We start from the raw sequence: 19,107 nt of genomic DNA on the forward strand, positions 1-19,107 counted from the left end.
TCCAGATAATCAACAGAGGCAGAGAGCCTGGAAATCACATTCTAATTCTAGACCTGCCTCTGTCTTCTTGAAAGATCCTCTTCTCCATCTACAAAAGGTTCTGATCCCTACTCGCTGTTGCTCTGGGACCGTGGTGGGGGCCAAGGAGAAGCCCCCATGCAGCACAAATTGGGGCTGAGTGGAGAGCGGGAGAGTTGGTGGGCCTGAGTGCTCCGAGGCTGGAGCCTGGGGCTGCATTCAGACAGGGGACCAGAGAAGATGTCATCACAGTCTAAAATATCTCCGCGTATTGTTCTTCTTGATGGCAAATGATCTTATCTCCCGATAGCATTATGTATTGCATTGAATAGGTATTTCTTACATTGACTGGTAAAGTATCCTGGGGCAGCCAGTACCTGTAGACAGAAATGCCCTCCCGTGGCCTCTTTGTGCTTTGCATGTGGTGCATATATTTTCCCGTGTTCACACTGCCCTCTACATTGTTCTGCTTTTACTGCACGGTGTACCAGTTAAGTTGTCCCCGGATTCCCTGCACTGAAAACCACGCAGCAGAGAACATCCTGGCACAGAGACCTCGTCTGCACTTGGCCCACTCCAGGCTCCACCGCTTCCTCGGCTGCAAGTGGAGTGTGCCAGGCACAGGGGACTGCTTCCCCAGGTGTCAGGAAAATCAACAATGCCCCAGGCCTCCCCCTGGAGAATCTGACTAATCAGCCTGGCTGGATGGGAAACTTGGGAGCTAAAGCTACCAGTAAACAGAAAGGAAGTGAAACAACCCAGGCAGGCATCTCTACCATCTGCTCCCACTCCTCCCTTGGGGTGACGTGGCCTCCTCAAGGAAGTGGCTTTGGGCCTTGTTTCCCTGCCCAGACGCATGGGGTGCAGCCTGTTAGGCTAGAGGCCCATTTGGGTAGCCTTCGAGGGCACTTGGTGAGCCGCTGGCCCATAGGTGGAGTCCATGGTCTTGACAAGGTCGTTCCAGAACTGACCATGGGTCCCTGCTAAGCTGTCTCTCAGTTCTGTGACCCTGGACAAGTTACCCCACCTCTCCATCCTCAACATGCCTCTATCTAAATACTCTACCTACTTTAATTTTCAGTTTTTCTTTTGATCAAAAGAACACATGTACACAGCTTTGAAAGATAACCCCAAACAGCAAGTTCTGCATCCCCCTCCCAAGCTACCCTCTCCTTGGCCCATCATTTTAGTTCTTTTGGTCATGTTTTCCGTTTCCCTTCATATTTGTAAGTAATTTGCTTATGTTACTATTTCTTAATTGTTTCCCCTTTAGAATATTGACCTCTTATGGAACAATCAGCCCGCTCTCTGCATACTTCCCATCTTCCCAGTGTCAGGATTTGGGGTATATTCATGTTTACATGTTTAAAACTATAAAAACATTGTTTTCTGCTAAACCAAGTAGTATCCTATTTCCTTTCTACTGTAATCTGTTGTTTATTGTCAAACTATTAATTATCTCATTATTTTATTTGTGTTCTTAAAAATACTTTATGTTCTTCCCTACAAAATCATAAAACTGAGCCCTTTTCAACATGACTAACCTCAACAGGTTTCTGTGTTTTCCCTGGAGACCTTGCTTGGGGAGCCCCACATCACCCCTTTTCCACTCTCACCATCCCATTTGTGGGTCCCTCCCTTCCCTAGAGGGAAAAGGCTCAGGGAAGTTAAGGAACTTTGCCCAGCATCATACAGTAGTAAGATGGCGGCAGAGATGTGGGTCTGTCCCAGGAGATGCAGTTACGGTCGAGAGCTGCCACGCCCTCACCCGCCCAAGGATGCTGCAACCCAGTGGGGGTGGGTACCATGTAAACAGAACCACATGGTAGGGGTCTAATCCACAACAGGATTGCATGTGGTGGGAATTCCCTGGTGGCCCAAGAGTTAGGACACAGCGCTTTCATTGTTGTGGGCTCAGGTTCAATCACTGGTCAAGAAACTAAAGTCCTATGGGCTGTGCAATGAGGCCAAAAAAAGGACTGCATGTGATGTGGAGGTCTTGGCCCTGACTGCAGAGGACAGAGGTGGGTCTTCCCGGCAAGTTCCCCTGCGTCCGTGTCCATCCCTGTCCCAGGCTGAGCCAGAAGCCCACTGACAGCTGGGTTCACACTCTTCTTTGACTGTCCATGGCTGACTCCTCTTAAAAGAGGCTAAACCAGCCCTCACCTCACTGCCAGGCTGACATGTGCCTCCCAGGTCCACCGGCAGCCCCCTCATCACAGGCCAGTCTCCCACTGCCCCAAGTCTCCTTCACTGGGGGCCTGAGCTCTGACCCCAGCCCCCTCCCTCTGCACCAGAGGCAGCTTCTTTCCTTCCCTGGTTACAGCTAAGCTCAGCTCCAGGGAAGGCATGGAGGTTGTGGTGGTTCCAAGGGTCTCAGAGGACCTGGTCATCCAGTTGCTCACACACGGGCAACTCCCAGCCGTGGCCACCAAGTCCCTAAAGACAGCACACACCCCGAGTAGGCAGAGAGCCTTCTGAGTCCGGAGCACTTGCTGGAAAACCCTGTGCCTCACACAGGGCCTGTGCATGGTCTGGGGCTTCCGGTGACCACCATCTACCCGCCCCTGAGGCTGTACCCCAGAGTGTCGTCAGACAGAAACCAGGTCAGCCAGACCCCACCACGGGACACGGGCTGGTGCGGGGCACAGGGACTGGTGCGGGACACATGTCACCAGCCTGAGGCATTTGGGAAGCGAAAGATGCATAGATCTCTCCAAGCAGCCACTTGCCTTCTAAACAGACAACTCCCCAGGACTTAATCGACATCTCACAATCGGTCTGCTAAGTAGGGAAGAAGAAAGTGTGTGGTTGTCATGGCAACACCAAGTTGCCCAGGACTGTTGGTCTCTCAGGTGGGAAAGGAGGGGACAGAGCCCAGCCTCTGCTTCCCTGGTGGGGGTGTTCTGGAGAGTAGGGGTCAGGCTGGACACAGCTGCTTTCTTCCCACCTTGCCAGCTCGGGCCTGAGGGCCTGAGCCGCACCACATGGTGTGGTGTAAAGGGGGCTGGCTGACTCAGAGTCTTCACCCTGGGGTCTGGGTCCAAGGTTGCTCAGCATGGATGTTTCAGCCCCACCTCAGAGCAACTCAGACTTGGAGCCCTCTTCTCCTGCCCCGCCAATCCTAGGACTTCCTGGCAGTGCTATGCCCTCAGGCCTGGTGCGGGACATGCACACAGCTGGCCTTGCTGGCCTAGCCTCTGAGTCTTTCTGAATGACTGAGGGAACAACAGCGTCACCCAGAGCGCCAACCAGTCATACAGAGGCAGGAGTGGAGCTGGTCCACTCACCAGCACACTGCACTGCCAGCCCAGCCTCCTCTCCACCAGGAACGGGATGAAGCCCCCTGACGGGTTGCCCCCTGTGGCCTGTGCCGAGCGGGGCCCAGGCCTGTGTAGGGTGTTGAGCAATAGAAGAGGGAAATGCTCAAGAGGAAGAGGGGAGCACTAGTAGCCACTCCTGCACTCAGACTCTTCTCTCAGGCCCTGCTGACCAGCTGCACATCCGTTTCTGTGGCCCCAGGGCTTCGTCGTGGAGTTTATGAACAGTGTGCTCGTGAATGAATGAGGGGATGGCATACGCAGTGAAGATGGAGCAGAGGAAATGGAAAGGCCAAGTCGGGTGAGGAGCTGGGAATATGGCCTCAGAGGGACTCCCCATCCTCCAGTCTTCCCCAACCTTGGGGCAGTTCTGTCTTCCAGAGGGACCACTGAGGTCCCTGGCAGATGTGGCCCTGTCACTTGATCTCCCCTCAGAGAGGCGGGGACCCCAGGGCCCACTCCCCCAGGGCCTGGCTCAGCTAGTCCCTGATGGGGACCCACCTCCCTGGGACCTCCACAGACCTGACCCTATTGCTACAAGGCCTGTGGATTCTCTCACTGTCCAATTAGTGCTGATTTAGAGCAGGGAATGTGTGCATGTGTTGGGGTGGGCCTGCAGCTTGGCTGTCCTTGTCAGAACCTGGAGGCTTCCTGGGATGGGCCCTCGCCCAGAGCCGCAGGGTCTCTGTGAGACCTCGGTGGAACTGAGTGGGCATGGTGTGTGAGAGCCGCAGGGCCTCTGTGGGGCCTCGGTGGAACTGAGTGGGCATGGTGTGTGCTGCCTGCTTTTCTCCATATTTGTCACTGTCCACCTCTTACCCTGGGCACCAGCTGCCCCAGGGCCAAGCAGGCCTACCTTGTTTATGCCGAATCCTCAGCAGCTGGCACAGAGCCACAACTCGGCATTTCAGACTCCAGGAATGAAGGGAAGGCCTCTGAGGCTGGCAGGAGAGGCATGGAGGGGCTGGGGGAATGACCCGGTCCCCACCTCAGCCCATGGTTCAGTAGAGGCCTGGAAAGACGTACTTCAGTTGATGGTTTCACACTTGGCACCTCCCTTGAGGAACAGAGGGTGCCGAGGCCCTCCCTGGAGAGGTGGGACTTCCCCTCAGTTTCCCCTCCTCCCCCAGGTCCCTGCCTCCTTTCACCTGGGGCACAGATGGGGGTGTCCAGAGCCAAAGCACCTTTAGTGTCAAATCCTAGGCTAAGTTCTCGAGTCCTGTGGTGCTCCGCTCACCCACAGGCACAGGTCGCAGCCTGATGACAGAGGCTTTGATGGGAGAAGCAGGGGCGTGGGCACGTGGGGAGCCTGGGCAGGCACGCTCCCCATTCTGGAGCTACGGTTCTCCCTGTCTCCTGGAGTGCTTGTGTGGACCTGGTCTGTGAGGGCCCTCCCCTGGGCACGTCAGGCCTCCCTCTTACTGAACCCAGACCATGTGACCCTAGGACTCTGGGGTTATCCAGAGTCTGGAAGCAGGGCCCTCAGGGGTCAAAGGTACTCAGAGATTAAGATAGCTGAGCCAGCTCTTGGGACCAGCCTCAGTTTCAGCCCCTGTAAAATGGACTCGTTCCTGTGCAGCAGGCACTGGACAAGGTGGTGGGGGCAGCGGGCTGCTCTGAGGTCCGGAATCCAAGAGGAGAGACCTGACTGCTGTTGGCCACTAGAGGGCAGGACCCTCCCGTGTGTTTCCTGCAAAGGACTCGTGAGCAGGACAGCCCGCAAGACAATGGCGAGCCAGGCCCTGGACACAGACACAAAACGCTGAATGGCTGTTCGTCCTGTCCAGCAGAAGCTGGAGCACTAATCAGAATTCCACCTGGGCCCTAGACCCCACAAGCCCTTGCTGAGCCTTTAGGCTTTCACCTCCTGAGAGGCCAGTCCTGAGTCTGCCCTCCCCTTCTTAGAATATGAGTGGCAGAGGAGCAATTAGAACAGGTCCACCAGCCTCCCTGTGGACACAGGACAGATTGCCGGCATGGACAAACTCCTGCAAGTCTCCTCTGTGGTCTTCCAGAGAGACACTGAGAAGCGAACTCGCTGAGCAAAATCACCCTCCAAACACTCCCATCGCACACCCAGGATTAGAGGACGGCTGCACTTTGTTGCACTAACACTTGGATAAAACATCTTTCAGTGTGAATTTCTTTCATTACTCGTCTTGTCCCGTGTCCAGAAGCAGCATGAACGCGCACGGGTGCTCAGTTGCGCAGTCATCTGTGACTCCATGGACTGTAGCCTGCCAGACTCCTCTATCCGTGGGATTTCCCAGGCAAGAATACTGGAGTGGGTTGCCATTTCCTTCTCCAGGGGATCTTCCTGACCCAGGGGTCAAACCCGGGTCTCTTGCATCTCCTACATTGGCAGGCGGATTCTTTACCAACTGCGCCACCTGGGGAATTCTGAACAGGTGGGGATACTCACCACTATACTGCTGCTGCTGCTAAGTCGCTTCAGTCGTGTCTGACTCTGTGCAACCCCATAGACGGCAGCCCACCAGGCTCCCCCATCCCTGGGATTCTCCAGGCAAGAACACTGGAGTGGGTTGCCATTTCCTTCTCCAATGCATGAAAGTGAAAAGTGAAAGTGAAGTTGCTCAGTCGTGTCCGACTCCTAGCGACCCCATGGACTGCAGCCTACCAGGCTCCTCCATCCATGGGATTTTCCTGGCAAGAGTACCGGAGTGGGGTGCCATTGCCTTCTCTGCACCACTACACTACTCATCTTATTTGTTACTTACTAATTTATTTCTTGTTTATATTTAAGATATATAGCTTTATATCTTAAAGGCAGGAGCTGTCTGGTAAGACCTCTCCTGAAGCAGTTCCCTGGCCCCTGCTCCTTCTGTCAGGCCAGGAGACCTGGAGATGGAGGTCAGTGGCCTGCTGGGCCCTCTCATCCAGGCTGGACGTGGACTATACCTTGGCCCCGTGTTTCTCCCTGACATCTGACAGCAGGGCTGGCTGGGAGTGTAGCTGGCATGGTCCCTGCTCAGGCTAAGTCTAACTAGGGGCAAACTGCCTTGCCCCAGAGCGACTCACTTGGGAAAGACTGACCTTTCCTGGACTTCTGATTCTGGATGAACAAATTCCTATCTAGCTCTGGCTTCACTTTCTGCTTCTAGCAAATGGGGTGAAGGAGGACCTAGGATGGAAGGTTGAGAGGCAACAGGCAGGCAGGTGCTTTGGGCAGTGGGAAGGTGGGGTCTGTGCTGGGAGAGGTGGAAGTGCCAAGCCTGGGGCTCTCCTTGGTCTGTCTCGGATGTTTCTCCCAGGCCTCCCTGGGAGCTCAGCATGCCTCTTCCATGCTTTCCTCCACCCTCTAACAAATAGCACTGAGGATTTGCTGGCCAGTAACCACCAAGAGCCCAGAGAAATAAGAGAGCAAGCCCATTTGATAGGCTGTTCGAAAGCCCATTCTCGGGATATGCCCATCTCTCTTCAACCAGAGGAGACCCCCACCCCCTGATCTGGGGGAGGGTGAGGAGACAGAGAGTGCAGGGGGCAGAGGCTGGATGGGCTTTCTGCCTGGCTGCAGGGCTTCGGGGTTACACTGGAGAGCATCTGAGTGGACAATCTCAGGCAAGTGACTTTTCCTCTGAACTCCTATGTCATCATCTGTAAAGCAGACAGAACACGACCTGCTGTATAGGGTTGCGGTGAGAACTGAATGAATCCACCCGTGGACAGGCCACCTAGCACAGGACTGTGCACACGTGAACGTGATCACAAGCAGTTACTGGCCAGGCATTGCCAAGCAGTTAGTAGAGGCCCAGCGGTGCTACAGCACCAGTAGCTTATGTGCCTCAGGCACCTGGGCACATCTGTAAGGCCTCGCTTGTTGCCGTGGATCCTCCCAGCATGTGTGTGCACGACAGTGGGTGTTGTTTGTGTTTTTCCACAGGTAGACAGCCATATCTTCAACAGATGTGGGTGTGGGTCCCCTGGGGTCATTTCTTCTAGAGAACCAGTGCTCAGAAGGTGACAGGTAGGGGGAAGTCTGAGGAAGGGCTGGTGATAGGGTGGAAGGCAGAATGGACAGGCTGAGCTTAGGGAGAACACAGGGCAGGAAAAAATAGAGATGAGGTTAGTCCGTACTGGGTGCAGCGGCTAAGGTCTGTTAAGGTCAGTCCCTGACATCTTCTGCAACAGGGTTACCCCTTAGGAGGGGGTTGGGCTGGGCCCCTCCTTCCCAGCAAGGTTGGCAGCCAGGAGTCCTGGGGCCTCAGAAAAGCCCAGACTCTAGTGGTGACAGGTGGCCCAGCTGACTTGAGAGCATGACGTGGCCCGTCCGGCTGTGATCTGCCTCCTAGGCCTCCCTGCTGTAAGCTGCCACTTACATGTGTATGATCTCATTCACCAACCAGTGGGCTCAAAATTCGGTTGTCACTGAGACCAGAATCAGGAGGATCAGTTGCCAGCCAGGGTCCTGCAGGATAGGTTGGACGAAAGGAGGGCTTGTGTGCAGACACAGGGCCTCTGCTTGCTTCTTCACAGCTGCTCACCCGAGGCTCCTCATTTTGGAGTACATCCTGGAGGCTTATTTTCCTATGGCGGAATAAGTCATAGTCAGTAAGGAGCACTAATCTGGATACCCATGTAACCATGACCAGAACAAGCTTTGTCACTGCAGAAAATTCCCTCCCAGTCACTAGCTCCTACCCAAGAAGTAACTACTACTATTGCCTCTGACCTCCATCATCAGAAATTAGTTTTGCTGTCCTGCAACAAGTAAATGTAGCCACATAGCATGTTCTTTTTTATGTCTAGCTTCTTTAAAAAAAATATTTATTTATGTATTTATTTGGCTGTGCCATGTCTTAGTTGCGGCACATGGGATCTTTGATATTCCTTGCGGTGTGTGGGATTTTTAGTCGTGACATGCGAACTCAGTTGGGAGTGAGATGTGGGATCCAGTTCCCATACCAGAGATCAAACCTGGGCTCTCTGCACTGGGAGCTCAGAGTCTTAGTTGAGCTAAGAGCCAGGTACTGTGGACCACTAGGGTAGTCCTGAAGTTTGTTTTGATCAGCATGAAGTTTTTTAGGTTCACTAATTTTGCTGTGTCTAACATTTGTTCATTCCTTCTTATTGCTGAGTAGTACTCCATTGTGTAGATATACCACAAGTTATCTATTCTGTTGACAGGCATCTGGGTTGTTTCCAGTTTGTCTATTGTGAATAGAGCTGCTCTGAATATTCTTGCGCAAGTATCTGTGTGTGGGTGTGTTTTTATTTCTCTTGGGTAAATTTAACTATAGAGTGGAGAAACTGGATCACAGGGTAAATGTGTGTTTAGCTTGATGGGAAACTAGTAATAGCAATGGGTGTGAATTCCAGTTGTTCTTCATCTTGGAGGCTCCTCTGCTCGAGATGCTTGGTTGCCTCAAGGAGCCCGCCCCATTCCCCTTCTATAAGTGGGCCTGGCTTCTAGAGGTGGCAGCATCCTCTGGGAACCCAGAGTGCTGCTGCAGTGGAGGATCTGGCTGATGTGGGAGCCAGCAGGTGGGAAGGGAGCTCACATGTGGGAGGCACCACCTGCAAGCTGGGCACCACACAAGGCTTTTGCTTGCCTGCTCTGACTTAATCCTCTGGTTGCTGGGGTCTCGCCAAGAATGGCACCCAGACGTTTACTACCTGCAGAGAGCCTGTCCCTGCCTGCCAAGGTTGCCTGTCCCCAGCAGTGCCTCCTGGCTGCCATATTGAATCTTTTAGAGGGCCCAGTACAAAGGCACTAGGAGGGTCTGTAAGAGGAAAAGCCAGGCTCTGGGAGAGAAGAGACAAGTAGACGCTGATTTCCTTCTCCCAGCTCAGGAGAGGAAATCAGGCCTCCTTCTTTGGAGATGGGCCCTTTCTAGGACCCCGTTTCACTGAACCAACCAGGACTTCACTCGGCTGGGAGCATTTCTGGGTTGGCCATTTAATAGATCTGTGTGGGCACCTTGGTCCCACCTGTGCAGGCACACAGCCAGCATCAGTGAGAGGAGGAATGCATGAGTGATTTACTTTGACTCTGCCACTTGGAAAGCTCCTTATCTGAAATAGTCACAATCGTGTTCACAACCCAATCCAAGATCTTAGAGCTGAAAAGGACTTCTAGACATCTTTGAGTGCGTTGATCTACTTTCAACAGCCCAAATGTTACTAGCCACATTTGAAGAATAAAGTCATTGATATCAGGAAGTTAAAAGTGACAGTCTCAGTTTTGTGCTCCAGAACTGACTAAAGACAGTGGAGAACAGGAACCAGAGGCCTTAGGAGCAAGACCCAACAGGAATGAAGACCACACATCTCAGGAATCATAAAGTAAGTAATGAGAAAATTAGAATTCAATTGGCTACACTTCATTTTTGTACAAAGCTTCTGGGTAGAGCAGGGTCCATTGGAATTTTCTCTGATGTTATGTGTATTATGCAGAAATCTCTTTCCTCCCAAATCCACCCAGTGCTAACTAGCCGGAAACCAAGTTGGGGGCCTAGAAGTGGCACCATAACATCTGGCTGGAAGCCCAGCCAGGTAAGCAAGACTCTTGTTTATCAGGGAGATTAAGCTTCCCTGTTGCTGTAACAGGTATCAAACAAACATAGTAAATGTCCCTGTTTTATAGATTGACACCTATATCCTAATAGTTATTGAATGTAAGCCATATATTAATTTATAAAAAGCAGGGGGGAGATGGCAGCATGGGAAGAGAACAAGGAGTGCAATGGAAGGCTTGGGACAGGAGGGAACTCTGGTCCCCAGTTATGGCAAGTGGGTGGGGGATGGAGAGCAGATGTGGCATCGGAAGGATGCAGGCCACCCTTGCCCAAGTCCAGCAGATGGCTTTGGGGAGAGGCTGGGAGGGCCCCATGTCGTGTCTCCCTTTGCTTTCTCCTCTCCTGGTGGGCTTGCCTTCCTAATTCCCTTCCAAGGGCCCAGTGACCATTATCTCTTCATGAACCTCCTACCTCTGATCCTCCAGGAGGCCACAACAGGCTTGGAGAATGTTCTATGGCTGAGTTGGCCCTAATCTCTGTTCCTGCCTGGCTCCTGGGCTGAAAGCAGCCAAATACAGGAGCCCTCGGCCAGCATAGTGAGCCTTGGTGTCCTGCTTCCAAATGCCAGCTCCTCAGCCCCAACGTGGACCTTCAGGTCTTGGAATTGGCCTTGCTGGGGTGAAGCCTGGGCGACTGCTCCTTTTTCATGTGATATACAGAACAAGTCGGTAGAGGACCACAGGGAATGAAGACTAAATGTCCCATCAAAGATAAACACATTAGCTAAAAGTACATACGAGTGTTTCTGTATTTACGTATATATGTATGTGTGTGTTTTATATATATTTATATATACTTTTCAATATGTATGATGGATGGGACATTTATTATATATTTTCACCTACATATTATATATTACACATTTCAAATCACACATACATATTCCTATACATTTAGTATTTCATCTTGTTTTATTATATGTTTTCATAGATCATATGTTTGTGCTAAGTCACTTCAGTTGTGTCCGACTCTTTGCAACCCTATGAATGGTAGCCCGCCAGGCTCCTCTGTCCACGGATTTTCCAGGCAAGAATACTGGAGTGGGTTGCCATGCCCTCCTCCAGGGGATCTTCCCAACCCAGGGGTCAAACCAGCATCTCTTATGTCTCCTGCATTGGCAGGCAGGTTCTTTACCACTAGTGCCACCTGGGAAGCCCCATATGCCCATATGTTACATTACTAATTAGTAATTAGGAATATTTCTAATATATTTATTACTTAATATATATGCTGTTAACAAAGAGGAATGAAGACAGACGTCCACAGATGGACTTATACATGAATGTTCATAACAGTGTTATTCATAATAGCTCTAAGTTGGAAAGGATGCAAATCAACAAAGGGACGGATGAACAAATTGTGGCATATCTGCACAATAGAATACTATACAGTAAGAAAAAGGAGCTACTGTTACATGTAACAACGTGGAGGGGCCTCAGAATCATTATGCTGTATGAGACTACCAACTATATAATTCCATTTATATAAAATTCTAGAAAATGCAATCTAACCTGTAGCAACAAATACACATCAGTGGCTGCCTGGAGATATGGGCAGAGGGAGGGCTGGATTGCAAAGAGATGTGAAGAAACTTTTGTGGGTGATGAGAATATTTGTTTTCTTTGTTGTCATGATTTCTACATATATTCATGTCAAAACTAATTGAATTATTAAATACGTAGTTTACTGTAGTTATACTTCATCAATGTAAAAAAAGGAGCATTCTTAATCTCGTTCCTTTTTGAAACAATATTATTATTTTTAATATGATATATTTCTCTAATATCATTAAAATAATAATTTAATACTATTTTGTGAGGACCAAAGTGATGATACTCCATTGATAAAATGAAAATTATTTAATCTTTTTAATTATTTTACTTTTTTTAAAAAAAGATAGATGGTGCTTTTAAAATTAACTGATTTCTTTATTTGGCTACACAGCATGCGGGATCTTAGTTCCCTGACCAGGGGCCAGATCTGTGTCCCCTGCAGTGGAAGTGCTGAGTCTTAATCACTGGACTGCCACAGAAGTCTCTGAAAAGTATTTTAAAGTGGTATTTATCTTATCATTACTTCTTCCTTTAAAAATCTTTATGTATTGTATATGTTTATAATGCAAGTCATATTTTACTAGATAGACTACTATGTATGTAGTACTATGTATTATGTACAAAATAATAATTTAAACATAAACATAATGGAGGGTGTATGCTCAAAACTTCACTGATGCAGATAAGATGTTTTTGAAGACCAGTAGAACAGAGGTGCTGAATCTTCATTCCTTGGGCATTCTGTGTTATTAAAATAATGTTATTTAACCTGAAATAAAGGAACAGTTGACCATCAGAGGAAAAAAGGAATAATCTTCTGATACATGTAACAACATGATGAATCTCAAAAACAGACACAAAAGGGGGTGTTACTCTATGATGAAATTTTTTAAGAAACAGACAACACTAACTATGGAGATAGAAATCAGATCAGCAGTTGCCTGTGGGCAGGGGAATCAGTGGAAGAGGACAGAGGAACTTTCTGAGTGATGGAACTCTATGTATCTTGATTGTGGTGGTGGTTACCTCTATCAATACTCAGAGACTACACACTTATAAAACGGGTGCATTTTACTGTATGCAGATTATACTCTCCCCAGGAAAAGAATATTGCAAAAAGCCTCATTGTGCAGGTCAAGGAAAGCACCTTTTGTCCTTGGTACCAGTCACTGTAAACTTTTATCATTCAACTTTTAAACTGAGATATTATTCACAAGGGCTTCCCTGGTGGCTCAGTTGGTAAAGAATCCACCTGCCAGTGCAGGAAATGTGAGTTCTATCCCTGGGTCGGGAAGATCCCCTGGAGAAGGAAATGGCAAGCCACTCCAATATTCTTGCCTGGGAAATCCCATGGACAGAGGAGCCTGGAGGCTACAGTCCAAGGGGGCTCAAGGGTCAAATGTGACTTAGTGACTAAACCACCACCACCATTACTCACATACCTAAAATTCACCCTTTTAAATAAAGTTTACAGTTCAGTAGTTTTTAGTATATCATGAAATTATGCAATCATCACTATAACTAAATTTTTAGCATTTCACCATCCCAAAGATAAATGCCATCTTTGTTTTCCCTGCATTACTGAGTATCCTTGGTCTCCTATTCTGTGCGCTTAAGCTCTTGTTAGCAGATAAGAAGTGCAAGAGGCAAAAGGCTTAGGGAAACTGCATGGCCCAATAATATAAAATCAGCAACATTGTGCTAATTCATTTTTTTCCCTTCATGAATTGGGAACAGAGGGTAGTAGAGGTACAGAGGGATCCCTGGGCTTGTGACACTCAAGGATGGAAATGGGGTCGGGGAGCCTGTGCTTTTCCCAAGGTAGGTGACTGGGGAAAAGCAAGCTAAGTGCCTTTGGTAGACAGACAAGGAAGTGGAAAAATCTTGGGAGGCCTCCTGGAAGAGGTGGCTTTGGACTATGCCAATTATTTCTGAAAATTCTGTTGTGCTTATAGTTGGCAAAGAGTCTTTATGAACGTTATGGTCTTGGATTCTTAGAAGCCAGCAAGATAGGTGTCTTTATTTGCATTTTTATAGAGATGAGGAAATTGAGGCCCAGAGAGATGAAGGGTCCCATAACGGACATATTATTGGGGAATTTCCCTGGCAGTCCAGTGGTTAGGACTCCATGCTTCCACTGCTAGGGACCTGAGATCAATTGCTGGCTGGAGGACTAAGATCCTGCAAGTCACATGGCACCGCCAAAAATGAATAAATAAAACTCAATTAAAATTTAAAATAGTACATCTCATAAGCAGCGACTCAATCTGAACTTGACCCCCAATTGTGAGGAGAGAGAACCTTTTTAGGTGAAGTGGGCAAGGAAGACTTCTCTAAGGAGACCGCCTTCTTAAAAAATACTGGAACAATGAGATGGTACCAACCATGTGAAGTGCTGTGCATGAGGTGCGATGGAGAGTATCCCAGGCAGTGGAAACAGAGTGTGCAAGGGTCCTGAGGTGGGAAGGGCCCTGGCATACTTTAGGGATGGAAAGGTACAGGTGAACTGAAGCAAGCAAGACAGGTGAATAGCCCTGGTGAGTTTGTAGGATGACCAGAGCCAGTTTCAGAGGCCAAAGTATGTCTTTTGACTTTTTCAAAGTGCAATAGAAAGCCCTGGGAGGCTTTTGAGTAGTGGTGTGCCATGATCAGAAGTCAGTTTCCTCCATGCTCCTCTGGCACTGCCTCTGTGAAAAACTACCATCCAAATTTCCAAGCAGCAGAGGGGTTGAGGAGCTGGCCCACCTAGTTTGTGTTCTAGCTATGCCTCTCACTGAGTGATCTGGAGGCTCCCAGTTTGTTCTTTGTCCTTAAGAGAATGCCACGACCTATGCTGGGGGATGTTGCAAGGAGTAAAAATTTCCTGTATGTGCACACATGCCCACACCTACACAGGGCCCTGCACAAGCCAGGCTTTTTTTTTTTTTAATTTCATTTATTCATTTTTGGCTGCCCTGGGTCTTTGTCACTGCTTGTGGACTTTATCTAGTGGCAGAAGGCTCAGCATTTGTGGCGCGGGGGCTCAGTTGCTGCAGTGGCATGTGCGCTTTTCCCAGGCCAGGGATGGAACTTGTGTCCCTTGCATTGGCAGGTGGACTCTTAACTACCAGACCACCAGGGAAGTCCCAAGTCAGACTCCTAAATGCTGTTCCTTGTGGCTCTCTGCTCTTCCTGTTCTTCAGGGGTCATGAAGGTGAGCAGCAGAGAGAGGCTGGAGTCAATGAGGAAACTCACTTCTCAGTTTTAAAATATCTGGATAAATGGAAAGATAGCACATGTCCTGGTTGGGAAAATGAAATATTAAGACATATTTGATCTGTTCAAATGAATTCATAGGTTTAATGTAACCCTATGCAAAATCTCAATTTTTTGCAAATATCAGTAACAGCTGATATTTACTGAGTATATATATGAATGTTATATATACATACATATTATATGTTACACACACACACACACACACACACACACTATGTGCTAGGCATCATTTAGCTTATGTTACTTTTATTCCCATTTTATAGACCAAGACCCTAAGGCCTGGGAATCATAAGCAACTTGCCAAGGTCACAGGACTGGTGAGTGTTGAAGCTGGATGATCCTCTCTCCAAAGTGAGCACTCTTAATTCCTGTATGATGATCCTAGAATGTGTATGGATTTATACTATTCTGTATATCAAGTGATAAGTCTGAATGAAAGAAGACCCTATGAGGGGGGATTCTAGCCCTGCCAGATGTGAGAACCTATTTTAAAGAGCCAGTATTTAACTCCACATGGTATTTCCTTAAACCAAAGTCTGTGAAAAGAAATGGAGAATTCAGAAATAGACCAACCAAAATCAAAAGCGTAGCATTAACGTAGATTTTACTAGGCAAAGGATAAGGTAAGAATTATTTAATAAATGGTGATTGCGTGAAGAACTGGTGATGATGGTGGTTACTTAAAATCCGTATTTTACTCCCACACAGCAAAATAAACTTGCCATGGATAACCACCAAAGAATTAAAAATAAAATTTTAGAAAACTAGCAGAATGCAGACTATCAGATGGATGGAAGAAAGCTCACTTTGTCAGCACTGAAGCAATTGAAAAAATAAAATAAAAAAGGACCAGAATGGCAGATTGAATAAAACAAAAAAGAACAATGGACTGGGAAATATTTGAATCACTGATGATAGAGTAGTGTCTGCAACATAAAAAATTCTTATTCAAAATTAGAAGAGGTTCAAGTCCCCAAAAGACAAATGGGTGTGAACAGATCACTTACAGAAAGGGAAATTTAGGTAGTAAATGCATGGAAAAACATTTTAAAGTCACCTAAGAAATACTGAAGTAACCGTGAACTACCAGTAGACACTGCTAAAATAGAGGAGCAAAGATGGCATCCAATACTTAGAAATGTGTATTGAACTCTTTATACTTGTTCTTGGCAGGTGCAGAATGAGTGGGGCTGCTGTTTGGAAAGCTCTGTGGCACTGTGGGCTAAGATAATCCTGCTGTTCCTTAACCTTCCACCTGGTTATTCAATTGCCAGGAGTTTGTCTAAGTGCTGAACTAAGAGATACATTAGCAAACAATAATCAGGGACCAAAATAGGCAATACTAGGAGACAGAGTGAATGGATGACGGTAACTGCACACATGAAAAATGAATGTGAACAAAACAAAAATGTTAAAAAAAATGTCAGTGATGGTAGCAAACACAAAAGAGGATGTGTGGTTGCAACTATGTAAAGACTTGCATATAGGCGGAAGGTTTCATGTTTGAAAAGTTGCATTTTGTAGTATTATGGATACTACTTTGCTATTTTTGCGTTTCGTCCTGTTGTCATATTGTCTCTTCAGTGGCATTAAAAAAAAAAAAATCTAGATTCAAATCTAGCCAGTGGCGTGACTTTGAGCAACATTGTCTGTGAAGTAGGGTAATATTTCCCAGCGCAGTGGCTGAGATCATTGGGAAGTGACTTGAGCCGCATTTGGCACCCCAGACCTCCTTCTTGCTGTGGGGGCGCCTCTTCCTTCCTGAAAGACAGGAATCATCAGAGCCCTGTCAGAGACCTCCTCCCAGGGCCCGGGAATCCGGGCACTCCAGGGTTTCCGTGGTGCAGGGACTCCCTTCTGTAGGGAACTCTACAAAGCAGGTGGGGATCCGGGTGTCTCACTGCCACCTGCCCTCGCTGGGGAAGGGGCGAGCTCGGGGAACACAATGGCCTGTGGGCACCTCGGGGTTCGGGGCCGGCTTGTAGCCACCTTCGACCTTCTGTCCCAGCCCGGAGCCCCCTGCTCTCCCGCCGGAATTCGACAGCCGTCTTGTGCCCCCTCGCTGGGGCCCCGAGCGACAGGAAAACTAGGATTTACAGGGTGCCTCCTGCGGAAGCCGGGAGACACCCGGTGCGCCGGGGGCCCAGGATCTGACTTTGCAGACAGGGGGCACTTGGGTGCTTTCCAGATCTCACGGGAAGGTCCTCGACGTGGCCCTGGCGGACGGACGCAGCCCTCTCCCGCGGCGACACGCGCCGATCTGGCATCCAGTTGTCGCTCTGTCCGTTCCTCCGCTAATGCCATCTTGCCGGAGGCTGTCACGTGCGGACAACAGCATCGCGCTTCACCTCGGACACCAAAAACGACACCAGGACGCCACCAAGTTCCCTGGACTCCATCCTCAACCCGAGGTGAGGCGCAGGAGACCTTCCCTCGTGGGTCGGAGCAGGGACTCGGTGGGCGCTGGGTCCCTGGGCGCGTCTTCCCGTCGGGGCCAGTCCGCTCCAGCCTGCAACGCCGTCGGATTTGGGGGGCGCAGCCGTTAGCTCTGCGCCACGGCCTCGAGGTGTCAGCTGTAAGTTGTGGGCTGGGGGCAAGAGGGGCCGGGGCGGCTGCCGGCGGGGGTCCCTGAGGACCCTCGTCCGCGGCCGCCTCGTCTCCGGTACTGACCCAGCTGAGCCGGAAGACAAGCGAGCTAGCTCGGAGAGGCCCTGCAGGGGGGCGCCACGCGCGCCGCGCGAGGGGCGCGGGCTGCCGGGAGGAGCGCGGAATGAGGGGGGGGGGGCGCGGGCGCATGCGCCCTGCGCCCGTGCCATATTGGAATGAGTCGGAGCGCGGAGCGCCGCCGCCGCCGCCGCCTCCGCCGGAGCGCGGGTGGAGGGGGGCGGGGAGAGCTGCCGGCCGCCCCGCTCCGCGGAGCCCAGCAGGAAGGAGGGCGCGAGCGGGCGAGCGCGGGCGGCGCTAGCGGAAAAAGCTTCCGCGCGGGGGGACGAAAAGAAGGAAAGAAAGAAAGAAAACGAGCGCGAGAAGGGAAAAGCGAGCGATTGAGCGAGGGCGCGCGCGAAAACTCCCGGCAGGTAAAAAAGCGGGGCCGCCGGCTGGGCCTTCCCGCGCGGCGGCCTGAAGGGGCGGCGGCAGCGCCGGGGCGGTGGACCGCGCGGCGGCCCCCTCGAGGCGGCCGCGCAACTTTGCCAACGAAAATCCACCGGGAGCCGGAGGGCGGCGGGCGCGCGGGCTGAGGCGCCAACGGGCGGCGGCGGCACGTTGGGGGCGGGGGCGGGGCGGGTGGGGGGGAAGCGCGGCGCCCGCGCGCGGCCTGGCGCGGCCCCGCGCGCCGGCCGGCCGGGCGGTAGGAGCGCGCCTGGGTGTCTCGCTGAGGCGGCGGCGGCCGGCAGTCCCGGGCGGACTCGCGCGGCGCGCGGCAACCCCAGGGCGTGAAAGGAAAGTGGCCGGGCGGCGGTACCGCGGGCGCCCAAGTTCCCCGGCGCGCTGCGCCCTTGGCGCGCCCCTCCCCGCGCGTCCCGCGCTCCCGCCCGCCGAGCCCCCGCGGACCCGCCCCCCGGGCTCGCTCCGGGCCCGGGGCGCGAACCCGCAGCAGGACCCGGGGGCGCGCCGCCCGCGCGGCGATCTGAACTTCGCTGGGCCGAAGCGGCCGCGGCGAGATGGCTGAGCGTCTAGCGGCCGCCGCAACCGGTTGCTTCGGGCCAGCGTATCGGAGTGCGCCGGGCCTCCCCAGCGCCGATCGAGCTGGCCGTGGGCTCGCCGGGAACCCGCTGCCCGACCCCAGGCGGACCTGCCGCTCCAGAGCTCCTTGACCGTTTCGATTTCTGTTCTTAAAGTCTCGTTTTGGACCCTGAAAAGGAGACTGGAGAGGCGAGCCGAGTGTCCTGAGAAGGCAGGCCTGCTTTGTGGGGAGCAGAAACGCCTTGTGAGAACGGAGATACATTCCCGCGGAAAGGATGTATGTTAAGTTTTTCACAAAATGTCAGCTGCTCACTGGGGTCTAAAACTGAACTGTAAAGGACAGGTCACCTGCTCATCTTGTTATACACCGGCAGTGGGGTAGGACACCCTTGCGAAGGCTTTTTATTTAGTGGGGGATATTCCTAGCGGTCTCTCAAAGCCATGCGGGTGGACTGCCCCGAGCGAGGTTTCGTGAGCCCTACTTAGTCCTGAGAACCAAGAAACCATCAAAAAGATTGGAAAGGTAGTAAAATACATTTTATCAATCCCTGCAATGCCGTCTTCTCTGGGACCACATTTTTAAGATGTCACACTTGATTGCATCACAAGTAAAATGCCTGAAAACGTACTTGTTCGTTTGTCGACTGTCTTGAGATGAGGAAGGAAGATGAGTGTACTCTTGAGTACACTTTGGGGCCTGTCGGTCGGCCTGGTATTTTAAGGTATGTAGAATCTTTC

General features: G+C 50.8%; 2 protein-coding genes across 28 annotated transcripts in view; both read left to right on the top strand.

The window, feature by feature from the left end:
• Positions 1-16,293, top strand: part of RFT1 (RFT1 homolog) — a 61,855-nt gene extending 45,562 nt beyond the window's left edge. For 3 of the 6 annotated variants that reach the window (XR_011251014.1, XR_011251006.1, XR_011251017.1), the window contains one exon: positions 510-1,415. The gene's annotated coding sequence lies outside the window, so the exon portion shown is untranslated. Of the gene's footprint in view, positions 1-509; positions 1,416-9,551; positions 9,642-11,818; positions 11,932-14,948 lie in introns of those variants that run through there. The other 3 variants (XR_011251005.1, XR_011251016.1, XR_011251010.1) reach the window with 3 other exon arrangements.
• A 245-nt stretch (positions 16,294-16,538) lies between these two features.
• Positions 16,539-19,107, top strand: part of SFMBT1 (Scm like with four mbt domains 1) — a 117,705-nt gene continuing 115,136 nt past the window's right edge. For 2 of the 22 annotated variants that reach the window (XR_011251003.1, XM_069562454.1), the window contains exon 1: positions 17,495-17,762. The gene's annotated coding sequence lies outside the window, so the exon portion shown is untranslated. Of the gene's footprint in view, positions 17,097-17,461; positions 17,763-17,963; positions 19,092-19,107 lie in introns of those variants that run through there. The other 20 variants (XM_069562458.1, XM_069562463.1, XM_069562453.1 and 17 more) reach the window with 19 other exon arrangements.

The sequence above is a fragment of the Ovis canadensis genome, chromosome 19 (genome assembly GCF_042477335.2).
Source record: "Ovis canadensis isolate MfBH-ARS-UI-01 breed Bighorn chromosome 19, ARS-UI_OviCan_v2, whole genome shotgun sequence".
NCBI lineage: Eukaryota > Metazoa > Chordata > Mammalia > Artiodactyla > Bovidae > Ovis > Ovis canadensis.